The 14,970-nt window shown below is 44.6% G+C and overlaps 1 long non-coding RNA gene across 1 annotated transcript; it reads right to left on the reverse strand.

The window, feature by feature from the left end:
* Positions 1-3,090: 3,090 nt before the first annotated feature.
* LOC139637600 (uncharacterized) lies at positions 3,091-7,718 on the reverse strand. Its single transcript, XR_011694633.1, has 2 exons — positions 7,496-7,718; positions 3,091-3,961 (listed from the first exon to the last, which is right to left on the reverse strand). It is a non-coding gene; the product is annotated as an uncharacterized lncRNA (long non-coding RNA).
* Positions 7,719-14,970: the final 7,252 nt, after the last annotated feature.

The raw sequence follows: 14,970 nt of genomic DNA on the forward strand, positions 1-14,970 counted from the left end.
TGTGTGTGTGTGTGTGTGTTCTTGCACTGTTAAATTGGTGTGCTGCTGCAGATGGATGTGATGTAACATCATACTGGATGTTCTCCAGAGGTATGGCCTGTGTCCAGTATCAGGGATTTAGGCATGCCTCCCTGCTTCCTGTGTACCTGCATAGTTTACATAGAAAAAGAAAGTAATCTCATGATATGAGAGCAGCTTAGACACTGCAGTGTGAGGTGTGTGGTGTGTGTTGACACATGAAAGAGGGAACAGAGGGAGTATATTTAGAGTTGTCAGTCAAATTGCTATTTACAGCACAGAGAAGGCAAAGAAAGTCAGTTGATGTCACCTAACGACATGAAATTACACAGTGAAGAAATCTATGCGCAGTATCAGTGTGATATCAGGGCCCTAACAACAGGCAGTGGGTGTTCACGTGTGTGCATGCGTGGGTTTGTATCCGCATTTTTTTTTTTTTTCCGCCATATGGGTGTGATTTGGTCATTTGTTATTCCATGCTCATACTCATACGCTTCTGGTTTTCTTCTACTTTGTGGTTTTCTTGTTTGTGTAGACAAAGTGTACTCTGGCTGAGGCCAAAACCTGTCTGGTTGTTGTCCTCCTCCAGTCAGCCCACGTAGCATTCTCTCTATCTATCCCTCTCACTGACTGAGACCTATGACATATTTTCATCTATTTGTTCAGTGGTCCTTTCACCTGGAAAAACTTCCTGTTAACCAACAGTCACAGATTTCATCTCCTGCAACATCCTGTCAGTGACTGATCAGTCAGTCTAGTGTGGGTGTCTCTGGTTAAAAAAAAAAAAAAAGACTCTTTAATACCACATGTTAATATGTTCAGAGGTCATAGTAGTGTTGCTTGTCGGCCGAGGAGGGACAGAGGTGAACTGAGGACACAGCTGAGGCCTTCTGAAGTTAGGGCAGCAGCCGTTTGATGAATGATGTCATCTGCAGTCGTTTGTCTGCTTGTGTGCTTTACTGGAGTGGTTTAGAGGCCGTGGCTGGGTCCTGGCGAGGAGAGCTGTGGTTTGGCTGTCCTTATAGGTGCCTAACTGACACTACAGGGGTAGATATTAGTCATCGTGACTATGGAGGAGGACTGTGGTAGAGACTGCACATAAAAGAGGGAGAGAGAGGCACGTCTTGGCTCACATGTCCAAAAAAAATGTGAACGCTGTTGCACAATCTTGTTTCGTTTCGGACAATTATTAAGAGGTTTGGGGGGTGGAAAAGGGTCATTACTATAATGATATCAAGAGCCTTTGCTGTGCTTGTGTGATATTTGCAGAGGGAAACCATGTTGACTAAAAGCGAGAACATTCTTGGAGCTGTCCAAACTAAACAAACAATAAGAAATAATGACCATAATAAAAGTCAAAAAACTTGGCTATTGATTTACACCAGACTTTTTCAGCCTTGCACTTGGACCTAATGGTGAACAAAAAACCGATACTGTTATTTATTTGATAGGTTTATATATATTTATCATTCATAATAATTATATGTAGATTAATTTTGGAAGCACTTGGGAATGGTAAACAGCAGACCTCTACCACTGGTCAGTGAAATGCTCCTTTAAATCTGGTTTGACCTGCGGCAATTTGTGCGTGTGTGTGTTTGTGTATGTGTAGGTGTGTTTGTTACCTCTTTGGAACCTTTTCTGGTATAAACACAGTCATCCTCATGGGAACCAAAGCTTGGTCCTAACGAGGTCCTGGTTGAGTTAAGGCGTAAAGTTTGCATAGAGGTCAGGTTAGGTTGTGGGTTAGGCTGTCCACAATGAATGGATGTGGAAGTCAGTGCACTGTGCTAACGAAAATAGTTGCACAAACCTGTTTGTGTGTGTGTGTGTGTGTGTGTGTGTGTGTGTGTGTGTGTGTGTGTGTGTGTGTGTGTGTGTGTGTATCTGATAACTTCTCAGCCCTGAACAGTAAGAGTTTATGTGCTGTTGTTTAACTGTCAGCACATGAGCTTTTACCGTGCAGGGAGGCAGAAGATAAACAACTGTTCACCTTTCTTTTCCTTTTTTTCCCCCTTTCTTTTCTTTTCTTTTACTTTCTTTTCTTTTCTTTACACAGTCAGCATGCAGCAGATAGATCTCGCCATTTTTAAAGATCATGGACAAAGAAAATGCGTGGCACAAATGTGATGGCTGAGGATGCATTCAAGAGCAAAGTAGATTTCTCTCTGTAAACTTGAGTAAATCCTCTGTTAGTTTGCTTTGTGATAAGTGAGTGCGATTGTGTATGTTATTATCATTGTGTTTTTCATCTTAGTGGTTCAAAATGCCAGTGGTATGCACGGTAATGTGGCTCACATCAACTTTTTATATTCAGAATGACACTCCAGTTTCACCGTGGTGCAGACATGCTTTATGTGCTGGCTTTTCGCTTGCAGCACTAAACTAATGCTGACAACATGCATTCTGAATCGCTCAGTCCTCTGTATTTTTTTTTTCAGCTGCCACACATAATTAAAATTGATAGATCTACCTTTCTGTCATCAGGAGTCAGCTTTCCTACTTGTTACCAGCATATGTCACATCAGGTGCAAACTATGAAAACGTAACATATGGGGTACGTTGAAAAACATCTACCTTAGCAAAGATTTTTTAATTTTTTTAACTTGATTTTTTTTTAAATCAGACAGGATTTGCTCCAAAATAACTAGATGACACAGACAAATCCTGACCTGCAGAGGGCAGAGTAACTCTAGATATCAGTAGCACTTGAGGAAGAGTGGATCAAGGACTAACCTATTCTTCGTGTGTTTTTTCTTTTTTTTCTTTTTTTTTGTGAGCATACTGTTTGTGTGTCTGCATGTGAGCATGCATACATATGGGTTAGCCCACCTGTGTAGGATCCAGTGTGTGGTTTGTGTCTGCCTGCAGGTTACAGCGCTGCCCACTGGGAATCCCTGGCTGTGCTGCTTTGAAGTGAGGCAGCTCTTGTCAGATAAACAGAGAGCGGAGCAGGTGTTGGAGCCGGCTGACTCATCTGTTCAGCATGTGCTCTCTGCATTTATTAGCGTACTCAAGGATCAAACCTTAAAGAAACACATTATACCTAATAAAACAAAAGTAAAACGCAACTTGTGTCCATATGTGTCATTGCATACTTTATTGTTAAAATTCCTTTCTTTCCATAGATTACATTATGTGTATTATTGTGATATTACATAGTATTACACTAGTATGTATCACAAAATTTAAAAACAGTCATTTTGTTATCAAAGGACTTGCACAGAAATTTGCAGCCATAAAAAAGTACGACTGACAATGCTCCTGCTCCAGACAGATGAGTGAACGACCTCTGACCTTCTAACTTTCAGATAATCACATACAGACTTCATTATTAGCTATAACCTAACTTTTTTCTTTCTTTTTTCTTTCCTGATGGCAACTGCCCCTAACGACCATGGCTGTAGACTGTTACCATGGTGCTGTTGCTAGAGTAACAATCTAAAGCCACGGTCACCATGGAGACAGCAGGGTGGAGGAGGAGCTGGAGTTGGCATAGCAACTGGAAACTGGAAACTGCAAAGTCTCATTGGTTTGAGCATGGATATTACGCACTTAGACGGTGCAGGACTCCCCCAATGCAAGCCCACACAGGTTTCCTTTCTGAGCCGGAGAAAAGAGACACACAGAGAGAAATCTCTAGCATAAGTAGTGAACTTCAACTATCACCCATAAGTCACCCATTTCAAAAGTATTAAGCGGTATTTCCATGGTGTCATTTTTCCTTCAGGTTGATATCACTACGACATAGCTTCTGCATGTCCATGTTCTCTTCAGCGTGGCGTTTGGTGCATTGCCAGGCTTCAGTAGCCATGACTGTAGACTGTTACTGTACTGTGACACTGTATAAGCAGTAAGCAGTCTAAAGCCAAGGTGCTGATGCTCTGGCCGAGTTGGGAGGATGGGGAAGAGACGGTAAGAAGAACACTCCCCCAGTGGAATCCTGCATCAGCAAAAAGAGGAGGAGATATAGGTATAACATTACTGACATCAAACCTGACACAGTGCTCATACAGATGTATATCAATACAGTCTTTGATGACCAGGAGCATCGCAGTGACCTAAACAGTTGTAAAGGGAAGACACTGAGTAGATAAGATGCTGAAAACTACTGCTACTACTTTAACTATTATTGTAATATTTTCTTCAGTTAGGGCTTTTGGTGTAGTTGCAGCATCATCTCAGCATCATTATTTCTAGGCCCTTTGTGATTCATTTAAAACAACAACATGTTGCTGACTAAAACATGTCCAAAATGAACTTTCATTGCCGTGCTCTGAACTGGAGTAAAACGTGAAGCAAATACACTTTGCTTTGTTCTTTCTTTTGAAACATTATAAAGTTTTCAGTTGGCTGTCCTGTGCTATTTTGAAGCTATGGCGGCACAGTGATTCTCCATCTTGATCTCTGACCATCTACTCAGGGGCTGATTTTCCCCTCTGATGACTTGGGAATATAGTTCTGTAACTTACCACGTGGCAACAATTGCAAAGTGTATTTTTATTTATTTATTTTTTACTGATGTACCATTATTTACACTAATGATTCACCAGCTGAGGAGGACATCTATAAAGTCCAGAAATAATTTACCATCTTTTCAAAAATATACATCCTTTTTTTAAAGTTGAGACAGAAAAAGACAAATCAAACAACCATCCAAGCAACTGCAGAATAAGCAGTCAAAGTGCGTACAAAGATTCTCAGTCATATTTTTATCTAAGAGCTTAGAAAATTTTATAAGTATTTCTTCAAAAACTGTTGGCAAGATTGGCATTGGGCATCATCCACCCACTGTTTTTCCCTGTCTCTGGCCCTGGTAGTGTTTATGAGTATGCAAGTGTCTGTGTGTGTGTGTGTGTGTGTGAGATGGAGTGGGAGAGCGAGCGAGGCAGAGAAACAACAAGAGAGAAGGAGAGAGAGATCCAATAAGCTGTGTTTGACTTTGTTTGATTGACTTTCCCAGAGGACAATAGCCTCTTTTTAATTGGGTGCTTTGATCAGGTCGGGGATGTCTTACCAATTTACCAAAACTTCAAACAACTTGAACCCCTAAAACTTACTTTGTCTCTCTCTTTCTCACACTCAACATCCTTAAACTGCTGTGTTTTCTACCCTTTACCCCGGACTGTGAGACTTACCTCTACTCAGTGGCTCACTGACTGACTGCAGGGGACGTTTCAAAGCTATGCAGTCATGGTGCAGTAGTTTAAAGACTACCAACACCAGTCACACTAACTGTAATCTGTCTAGCAAGAGAAATCATAACAGAAAGCCATTCGTGTTCAATGAATATTTCAGTAACAAAGCTCATTAATGTCTTTCCTTTATCAGCTCACAGAATTGTTTTGTGACAAACAAAAATATCTCTTTTTAAATTTATTTCCTTGAATAAGCCAAACGCCTCCTGTTAACGAGGGTTTCTCTGCAACAGGTTCCCTGTCGTCTCTGTTTCAGCACCACGCCGCCGGGACAGCGACCCAGCGGCGCCGTGGCCCGACGCTGTCCGCGGTGCTGAACCGGGGCTGTTGTGACCCGGACGACGAGAAGCTGCGGACGCGGCGGACTGTGGAGAGGAAAACGCACCGGATCTCTGTGTTCAACCTCGTGGTGTTTTATTATGTCTGTAAGATGTAGCTAACTCCTAACACCCGTCTCCCGCCGCTGTGCTGCAGCGGTGGACCAGGCTGGACCCTCTGCGGCCCCCGTCCTCATCACCGGGTGGGTGCCGCTCAGGTGACCGGCACCGTCACGCGTCTCAGCGCTCCAGAAGTCACGTGCCCCGAGGGTACGGGCATGTGACGTCACGTCGGGAGCAGACCAATCACCTCTCGTCCCGTTCTGCCGCCCGGCTTATCAGAGCGCGGGGGCGGCGACTCGGTCTGGCTCGGTTTCCGTGGCACCGGGGAGAAACCGCCTCTACAGTGTGTGTGTGTGTGTGTGTGTGTGTGTGTGTGTGGGGGGGGGGGGGGGGGGGGGGGGCTGTCTCGACGAGTACGCGGATCCTCCGGTGTCACGGAACCACGGCGTCACAAGGAGTGAGCCGTGAACCTGAGCCTGGACTCGCAGCCTGGAAGACACCCCGGCGGTCAGGACACGAAGCGGCAGTGAAACGGTGCAGTGAGGGTAGATATCAGGTCTTTAGAGTGGTTTCCTCCAGGCCTTCTTCTCTTTCTACACATTCGACAGGAACACGTTACTGCAACGTTTCAGGCCGCTGCGCTTTGCAAACACATGATGAACATTGTCTGGTCAGAGTCCGCGCAGCAGCGAGTTGTGAATGAACAAGAGGGCTTCATTGACGCGCTCCACCCACTCCTCCCCCGCGTCCTCCGTGCACGGACACTGCGCGCATCCACACCCACGCGCGCCGGAGGATTCACGCTGCGGTGTGTGTGCGCGCGTACGCGTGCGTGCGTGCGTGCGAGCGTGCCCGCGATGCCTTTAAAAGGGTTATAGTAGGTGACTGCGCATCATCTGCAAAGTGCGCAAGAATGACGCAGGGCTGACGTCACCGCCTAACGACGTCACGGACGGAGTTAAAAGGAAGCGCCGACCGCCGGAAGTGCATAGAGGGGAGGGGGAGGGAGAGGGAGAGAGGGGGAGGGGGAGGGGGTGGGTGGGAGGGGGGGTATCGCCACACCGAAAGAAAGTGATGGCTATAATGTCATCACTATCACCGGAAACCTCCTGGTGCCACGCGTGTACAGGGGTTGATGAGGAGCGCCCCCCCCCCCTCCACACACACACACATCCCCACACTCCCCCCAACCCTCCCCACAGCCAACCCGGACACGCACACACTCGTACAAAAATCTGCATACACACACACACACACACACACACTGGTACAACAGTGGAGTGTTTGCGCCCGTGGGTCTGCGCACGTGTCAGTTGCACGGTGGCATGTTGCACGTCTCGCGGGTGGACAACACCGGAGGATCCACGGTCCAGAACCAAAACCAGAACCAGAACCAGAACCAGAACAGCGTCTACCTGCTCCACTCTGACCCAGGTGCAACTGGTGCGGCAGGTGAACCAACATACGCGGTGATTCGTGTGGGCTGTGTGAACCCTGATCAGAACAGAGGGATCCAGACTCTGACTGACCACACACACACACACACACACACACATATAGGCTGTTTCGAAGACGATTTTTTTTTCTCATCCGCAGTTTGTATTCTGCTCTCTGAGATATCAGACGTCCTCTCTTTCTCTGGCTGCTGGCTGAATGCTGCCCACAGGGGAGAGAAAATGAGTCACACTGCAGCAACTTCCAACCAGAGAGTGAAGATGAGAACAGTGTCAATCAACGCAGGCTACGGGGCTTCTGAAGGGGATTGCCCGCGTCCAGTCCGTCCTCTCCCTGGGTTTCACTTCAACCATATCACAGGTTTTTTTTGTTTTTTTTTTAGCTCCCAAAATTTCGGATTAAAATTATACAAGTCTAGTCTGTAAAAACAGGAATCGAACTTACCTCAGTCAAAGTTCCCAGTGTGGCCGCGGCTGCGTCTCCTTGCTGTAGAAATATGCCTGTCCTATCTATCTTCATCAGCGCGAAAACGTCAGCGCAAATCTGTGCCATGCTGTCTTCGCGCACAGGCGCCGTCGTCCCTCTTCTCCAAAGTCGCTTCCCATACAGACCGGGCTCTCCCATCAACCGTAGGCTTTTTATAGAGATCCCGTAGTAACTAGTAGAGGGGCCGGGGGAGGGAGGGAGGGGAGAGAGGGACGAAGGAGGAGAGGGAGAGCTCATTCAAAGATTCACCTACACATGTACGTGCGTAGCCCACGTCACTGAACGGAGTGCAGCTATTTATAAAGGGGAGGAAAAAGTATAGCCTGAATCACTGTGCAGGTCTTTATGAAGGAGGATGAAAATAGCATTTTCTGTGTTTGCTCCCGTTACACCGAGATAATGTCAAATATTAAAAGCTCTGGCGAAAATTCATGTATTCTAAAGATATTTAGAGTCTATAATAGCCAATTTATCATATCAGTGTCTGTTCGGTTTCACAAGAGATAAACCTTATTGTCTATTTCTAGCCAAGAAGACTGACCGAGCATGGTGGGGTTGCTTCTGTCAGAGAATTCTGTTGCTGCTCCGGTGATAATATTATGTTCAGTTCAAGTGGAGGCTTCGAGGCATCAACAGATGTTGTTTTGTGTGTTCAAAGTTGATCAGATCTTCAGCTCTCTCTCTCTCTCTCTCTCTCTCTCTCTCATTATTAAAGCAGACTAATTGCTTCGAAAACATTGCTACGAGCAATTATCTAAAGCTGACCCTTATACTCCACTATGTTCCAGAACTGATAACCAAGTGAACATCGCGGAGAGAAAGTCGTGATGTGTAGATTAAGCGGTGAATCACTGCAGCTGTCTGCTTAGAATGACCGAAAATCTTTGGTGCAGCGCTCTGACTTTTTTTTTTCTTTCTTTCTTTCTTTCTTTTTTAATATTGATGTCATCTCAGAAATGATCCAAATATCCAATCCAGATTCTACATATTTGTAGAAACCTCAGGAGAGATGTGACAGGAGTCGTGCGTAAATCCGTCGCCACGCTGTGGAACTCACAACACATTCTGCGAGATTTGGGGGAGACCCTCATGCGTAAAGAAGTATGTCAGACCCACGTAGGCGTGTGCAGCGAGAGACTCCTGTAAATTAAGACGCACTTTGGACACAAGACTAAAATGCCCTTTTCTTGAGGCCGTTCCCTTGGTTTGAGAAAGCACAGAGTCACGCCACGCAACAGTGGAAGTTGGGAGAAAACTTCAATACCCCTGCGCTCCTCCGTGCACTATATGGGCGGATGTGGATTATGACAGGTGTCCTTACCAACCACCAACCACCGTCCACCTCCACAGGCCTCCTTTATCCAGAAATTACTGAATAAATAGAAGCTGATTTCCCTCTTACCGACTGTGGATTTCAAAAGAAAAGACTCTTAAATTATAATTCAACTCCCAATTTAGCTTTGTCATTTTAAAGGTAGCCACCGCAGTCTGGAGGGAAACCTCCTGTCACGCCTCTCCTTTGAAGCGTTATGATTTAAAGGTAGTGTAATATTACCCCAGTGCACGTTCAATCTCTTTTGATTTAGTTTTTAATCATGTAAGTTTAATTCAAATTTTAATTGTGTGAATAATTTAAAATGAATACCCCCTTTAGTGCACTTATAATGCCACTGTTTTTGAGTTGTAAATATATATATATATATTTTTAAAAAAAAGGGAAGATACACCCCCCCATAAAATTCAGAAACTTTCCTTCTGTGAATTTGAAGTAACTCCTCAACAACAGGGAAACAACCTGTAGTGATGATGTGCTGTTTGAGCTTCATCACCACCATCATTTCTTCCTCTCCCTCTCTCTGTCTCTCAAGGATATTAAGGTCATTCTCATCGGGTCAAACTTGACCTGTAGATATTCTTCCAGGACTTCAAAACCAAATGGTCCAGAACTTCTGGAGCTTAGAAATTGATTAGAACTCATATCTGTGCCAAAATATTCAATACTCAAGGTTCCCTTACTTTGCTTTTGCTGAAGGCTTCATCAGTGTCCCACTTTATCTGTGTGTTTTCTCCAGTGAATAGAACTTGCTCAGGTGTCATTACAGGTGTCAAAGTCATTGACCAGGTGTCAGAGGATGGCCGGGAAAGTATCAAGGAGGCCAAGAGCATCCTTGAACGAACAGGTGTTACGGTTTCTCCTCCTGTACCATCACCTGTGATCTCTGCACTTCGGTCACATGATGTCACCTGAGCACGTTCCATTCACTGAAGAACACTATGATATATGGTCAAAAGCTCAACCTGAAGAATATTTTTCCCCAGTCCAGAGTCTCAGTTTTCAAACAGCCTGCTGCTGATTTTTCTGCTGATTGACATATAAAACATAAAAACCTTTCAGTTAAATGACAGTGAAAACCTATTCTCCCATATGGTTAGTCATCAAATAAACTTAACTTAAGCTCAACTCAAAAAGGCACACGTAATGTCTATGTTTGTACATGGTTTAAAATCATTTCAATTGAAGAACAAAGCCCTCTTAGACTTCGGCCTGGATGAATATTATTTTTATGTTAAACACCAAAACGGTCGTTACAGTGCATATCACTCCCTTTGTTGCAAGCATGCACACCCCATTGTTTCCCTTCTGTATCTCAAGACAAAAAAACACCAGGCTGCATGGCCATCTGTGATAGTTCTAACCATTGTAGGTGTTATGTTCTTTCATATCTTTGATTATGGGCAGTTTGAATATTCCAAAAGAAAGCTTGAGAACTGGTTTGACATAAATGACATGTTTCACTTTCTTTACAATAACAAGGTCATGGACGTCAGATATTTGCTCGAAATTGGAAATGCTGTTGTGGAATTTGTGAAATTAGTTGATTTTGCACAGATTAATCATTTATATAGACCTAATTTGGTTTAAAGAATATGCAGGCTGTCTCTAACTGAGAAGATCAAAGATTCTTTGTATTAATGTTTGGAAGATGATGCAATATGAATAGATGTTTTGACCATAGCTCAATCCCCTAGGAGTTTAAAATCTACATTCATACCCCCTCTAGAGGCAGCCCGCTGACATGTATGCTTATCACTTCACAGAAGAAGAAACATCCTTGCAGCATGGTAAGAAATCAGGACAACAACACACCCACAGTGGCGATGCCAGCATTAAATTTGATTTAGTCTGTTGTCACGTCTCGGTTGGGACGTGTGCTCTGTTCTTCTACATCTTCTAGAATAAACCTGCCTCAGAAATTATGGGAGGAATGTCAGTCCATCAGCCCTGGGCCTCAAAACTGTAGAATCTCCACTGACTGCAATCAAACAGCAATATAAATCTGCTGACGCGTGGTGGAGGGTAAGCATTTGGTAAGCAGCAAATTCTGTGTACACAAGCATACACAATCCAATTTTCTCATACTACACCCCACATGAATATGCAAGCAGGGGGGAGATGAATGATTAAAAAAGTGTGAATGAAATAGTTCCTCACTTACTCCCTCCTTAATCTCACTCTCCCTCTTACTACTAGCCCCACGGTGCCATAAACACACACATGCAAGCACACACACACACACACACACACACACACACACAGCTACAGTATAAAGTGTTTCTTCTTTATCTTTACAGAATTTGCAATTTGATCATAATTCAGGGTTATGCTCTGGATGATGTCTTCAGTTTGTTAACCTTTTGCCGCTTGTTTTGACGCCAACCAATCAGCACAGCTTTCAACTCATATTCAATATTGAACTTATAGCTTATATCTCGAAGCTTGATGGTGAATCGGGATGCAGATTATTTCCTGTTAGAATCTTTCCTCTGTCTGTCACGGCCAGTTGTTGGCTCTCTATCTCCTCATCTGTATTCCAAACAGAGAATGCAGTCAGATAAGAGAGAAGAAGAAGAAAAAAAAACTCATCCCTCCCATACACTCGTCTCTCTCCTCACAACCGCCTACCTTGCCTACCCACCTCCCCAACTCCCCTCCTCCTCTTCTCCCATTCTGACTCATACTGAAATCCCAGTGAGGGCCCCCCACCCCAACCCACCCCACCCCTCCGCTCTCATTTGTGTTTTCTCTCCCTTTGATTGCCAAGCTGGCTCGAACGCAGCGAGCAGGGCAAGAGAGAATGAGCAAATGAAAACGATCAAGAGGGAGAGAGGAGTGGAGGGAAGGAGACGGGGAGGGAGAGGAAGAGGAGGAGGAAGATGAGGAGGAGGAGGAGGAGGAGGAGGAAGACTGTGCTGCCAAACGTGCCCATAATGAGGATTCTGTCAAAGGAGCGCTGGGGAGGAGGAGAGCGTGTGTGAGTGTGTGGCGGAGGTAGTGTTGTGGTGGGGGTGGTGGTGGTGGGGGCGGGGGTGTGTGTCAAATTGAGATGGAGGTTTGAAGTGGGTGTTTATTAGTGAAACCCCTCTCGCCCCCACATCGTTCCCTCTACTGTCTCCGTGCTCTTCTTGCCTACAAGATGTGTGAGATTGCAGACCTACACTCACACACAGCAGCAACTCCACATCCACCCACTCACACACACGCGCGCACACACACACACACACACACACCCGCCAAAGCGGTGACAGGAACTATGAACCCATATCTAGCCAGAAACTTTGAATATATCTGTGTGTGTTCTTCGTGTTGTGTGACAGAGAGGGAGGCATGTGTGCAATGGCGCACGTACTTCCTCTGCGACATGTGTTCCTCAGCCACTGGAGCTAATTAAATGGCTCCAGCAAAACTGACTCACCTGAGATGGCATGACAAGATTATTCGTGTGATTTCATTACATTGACAGAGCATCTGTGGCATAGGATGCCTAGATGGTCTGTCCTTTCGCAAAGTCATGCGCCATCTCTTCTCATCTGCTGTAACTCCAACAGTGACTCACACGAAACTTCACAACATTATGCCAAAGTCATATGCTGAATGTGATTAACATGCAATGCCAGCTGCGTTTGTGTGTGTGTTTGTGCAAGTGTGGGCAGTCAACTGTGCATGTTTGCATGTGTTTGAGGGCGGTGTCAGTGTTGGAGTGTGTGAGTGGTCCTGTTTGCATGAGTTCAGCAAGGGGATCTTTGGAATTTTCAGCGCAGATGACAGGGAAGATTTAATGCGGCACACGTGTCACGCATTTAAAACCCACGCCGTGTCCTAATATCATGTGTACTGCACTTACATCGCCTAGTAAACATGAGGCAAGAGTTTCCATGTACTGTAGGTGTATGTCTTCAGTTTACTGTATTACAGTAGCATCAATTGATTGTTCAGGAACAATCAATTAAAACAGAACATTTAAAAGCCTAACCTAGGCCCGTCTAGCTGGTTCCAGATTATGGAACCATTACACTGGAGGCCATTCTTAGCTGCAGCCAAACATTGTTCAAATTCACGCAACTTTGTGGTGAAGATGCCAACCAAAGTTTCCAAAGATACCGGACATGTCAGGTTGACTTATGAGGAAATGCAACACGTGAATCTCTACTTGAATCTCTACAAGTGCAGCCATTAAGACAAACTTATTTGTTATTTTACACAGCTTCAATAAAGAGTTAGGTCAAAATAACACAGTTAAGGGGAAATCTGTATATTAAAGGGTTAAGAAGTTGTTGTCAGGAGTGATGAAATATAGGTTTGGTCTGTGATTAACGTCTTGAATAAAACTTTCATTGAATGAGGTCATGAAATGCTGTCAGTAGCTTCATTGCCACAATCTGTGTTACATTCTGCGTTGGACTTCTTTGTTGAAAATTCTCTGTTTTCTGTCTGGCTCCTCGGCGTTGACACATCACTCCATGTGCACGATCTCATATTGTCTTTTTTGCTCATTCCTCCTCTGTCACTCCCTCCATCTCTTTTTGTGAATTATGCATTAAAAAGCAGTTGGAATGGATATACTCCAAACATCTAGCGCCAGCAAATATGCGTCACACAAGCCTCTGGCTTTCTGTGTCTCTCTGTCTGTCTGTCCTACCCACACACCTTCTCTAATATCTGTCTCTCTCACTACTCGAGATGAACATCCCATTTCAGTCGACTCATTTTGCTCTCCCTGCTGCTTTCATTCTCTTTTATTTGTTACCCGTCTTTCAGTCCTGCAACATTTTCATTCTGCTCCATCCTCAACCACCATGTCCCACTCTTGTCTCCACCATTCTCTGCTGACTGTATTCCCCCATCTGTCCTCCTCCTCCTCCACTCCAGTCATCTCTAAAAGTCATCTCCTCCCACCTCCCAGTGTCCCAGTGTGGGGAGACAGAGAGAGATAGACAGAAAGAGAGAGGGAGAAAATGAGATGGGGGCAGGAGAGATCGAGATATGATTGGGTTGGAGAAACCCCCTGGTGTCAGAAATTCACCTGCAAAAACTCCTTGCTTCCCCCGCTTTTCTCATCTGTATTCACAGTCTCTCCTCCTCCTGTTCTCCCCTCTCCTCCTGCATCATACCTCCTCACCTCTCTCCCTCGCTTCCTCTTGCTCTCCGTCTCCCTCCATCTCTCCCTCACCACCTCTCTACCTCCCCCTCTCTGTCCTTCTGTGTCACTTATCATCCTGCATTGCTCCACCTGCACTGTGGTGCAGCACTGACAATCAGAACTCTGCACACATACACACACGCACAGAGGCACACAAGTAACTTACAGACTCGCTCACACTCACACACACACACACACACACACAGGGAGACACACGCCCACCACTTCCGGCAGCCCCCCTCCCTCTCTCACACCTCTCCACTGCAGACACGAAATATTCTACAACCCCTGGTGTGCCAGCGCTTCATCGAGAGACACTGCTAGCACTACATCAAAACAATATTCTGCATTCACGCACAACAGGGCATATAGATTATACCACATAGAAATACTCGTGATGCTAGAACGAAAAACAGAGAAAGAGTTAATGATGGAAATGAGAAGATAGAAACGGTAATGATGATTATAATAATGATAAATGACAATAATAATCATCAATGTATCATTTTAATTTAACCTTTGTTTGTGTAGCACCTTTCTTTCAAGTGTGTTACATAAAATATAAACTTCATCAATAAAACACTGTAAGAGACATCAATAATGAAATAAGATAATACCGTGAAAGTAAAACCAAATCCTGTACAATTAAAAACAAGAAATGTGATAAATAAATACATACACGGTCTATAAAACTGTCTATTAAGCCCAGTTCTTTCTGCTGTTCTTTATAACTTGGTAGTAACTATGTTAGACAAAAGTAACTTCTATTACTGTAAGATGTATTCTGCACACACACATAGGTATGTGTAGATATTTCTGATTACTATGCCAAAGACGTGAGCCAAGCACCTTGGATTAATAATTTAGTGAGATAATGAAGGAATGTGTGTGGAGAAAGAGGAGGTTTGGCTCTGGATGAAGACTTGTGTGTGGGAGATTTGTAGGGAGGACAAG

The sequence above is a fragment of the Trachinotus anak genome, unplaced genomic scaffold, assembly GCF_046630095.1.
Source record: "Trachinotus anak isolate AG129_WGS33_773 ecotype Australia unplaced genomic scaffold, CSIRO_AGI_Tana_v1 ptg000020l, whole genome shotgun sequence".
In the NCBI taxonomy this organism is placed as follows: domain Eukaryota; kingdom Metazoa; phylum Chordata; class Actinopteri; order Carangiformes; family Carangidae; genus Trachinotus; species Trachinotus anak.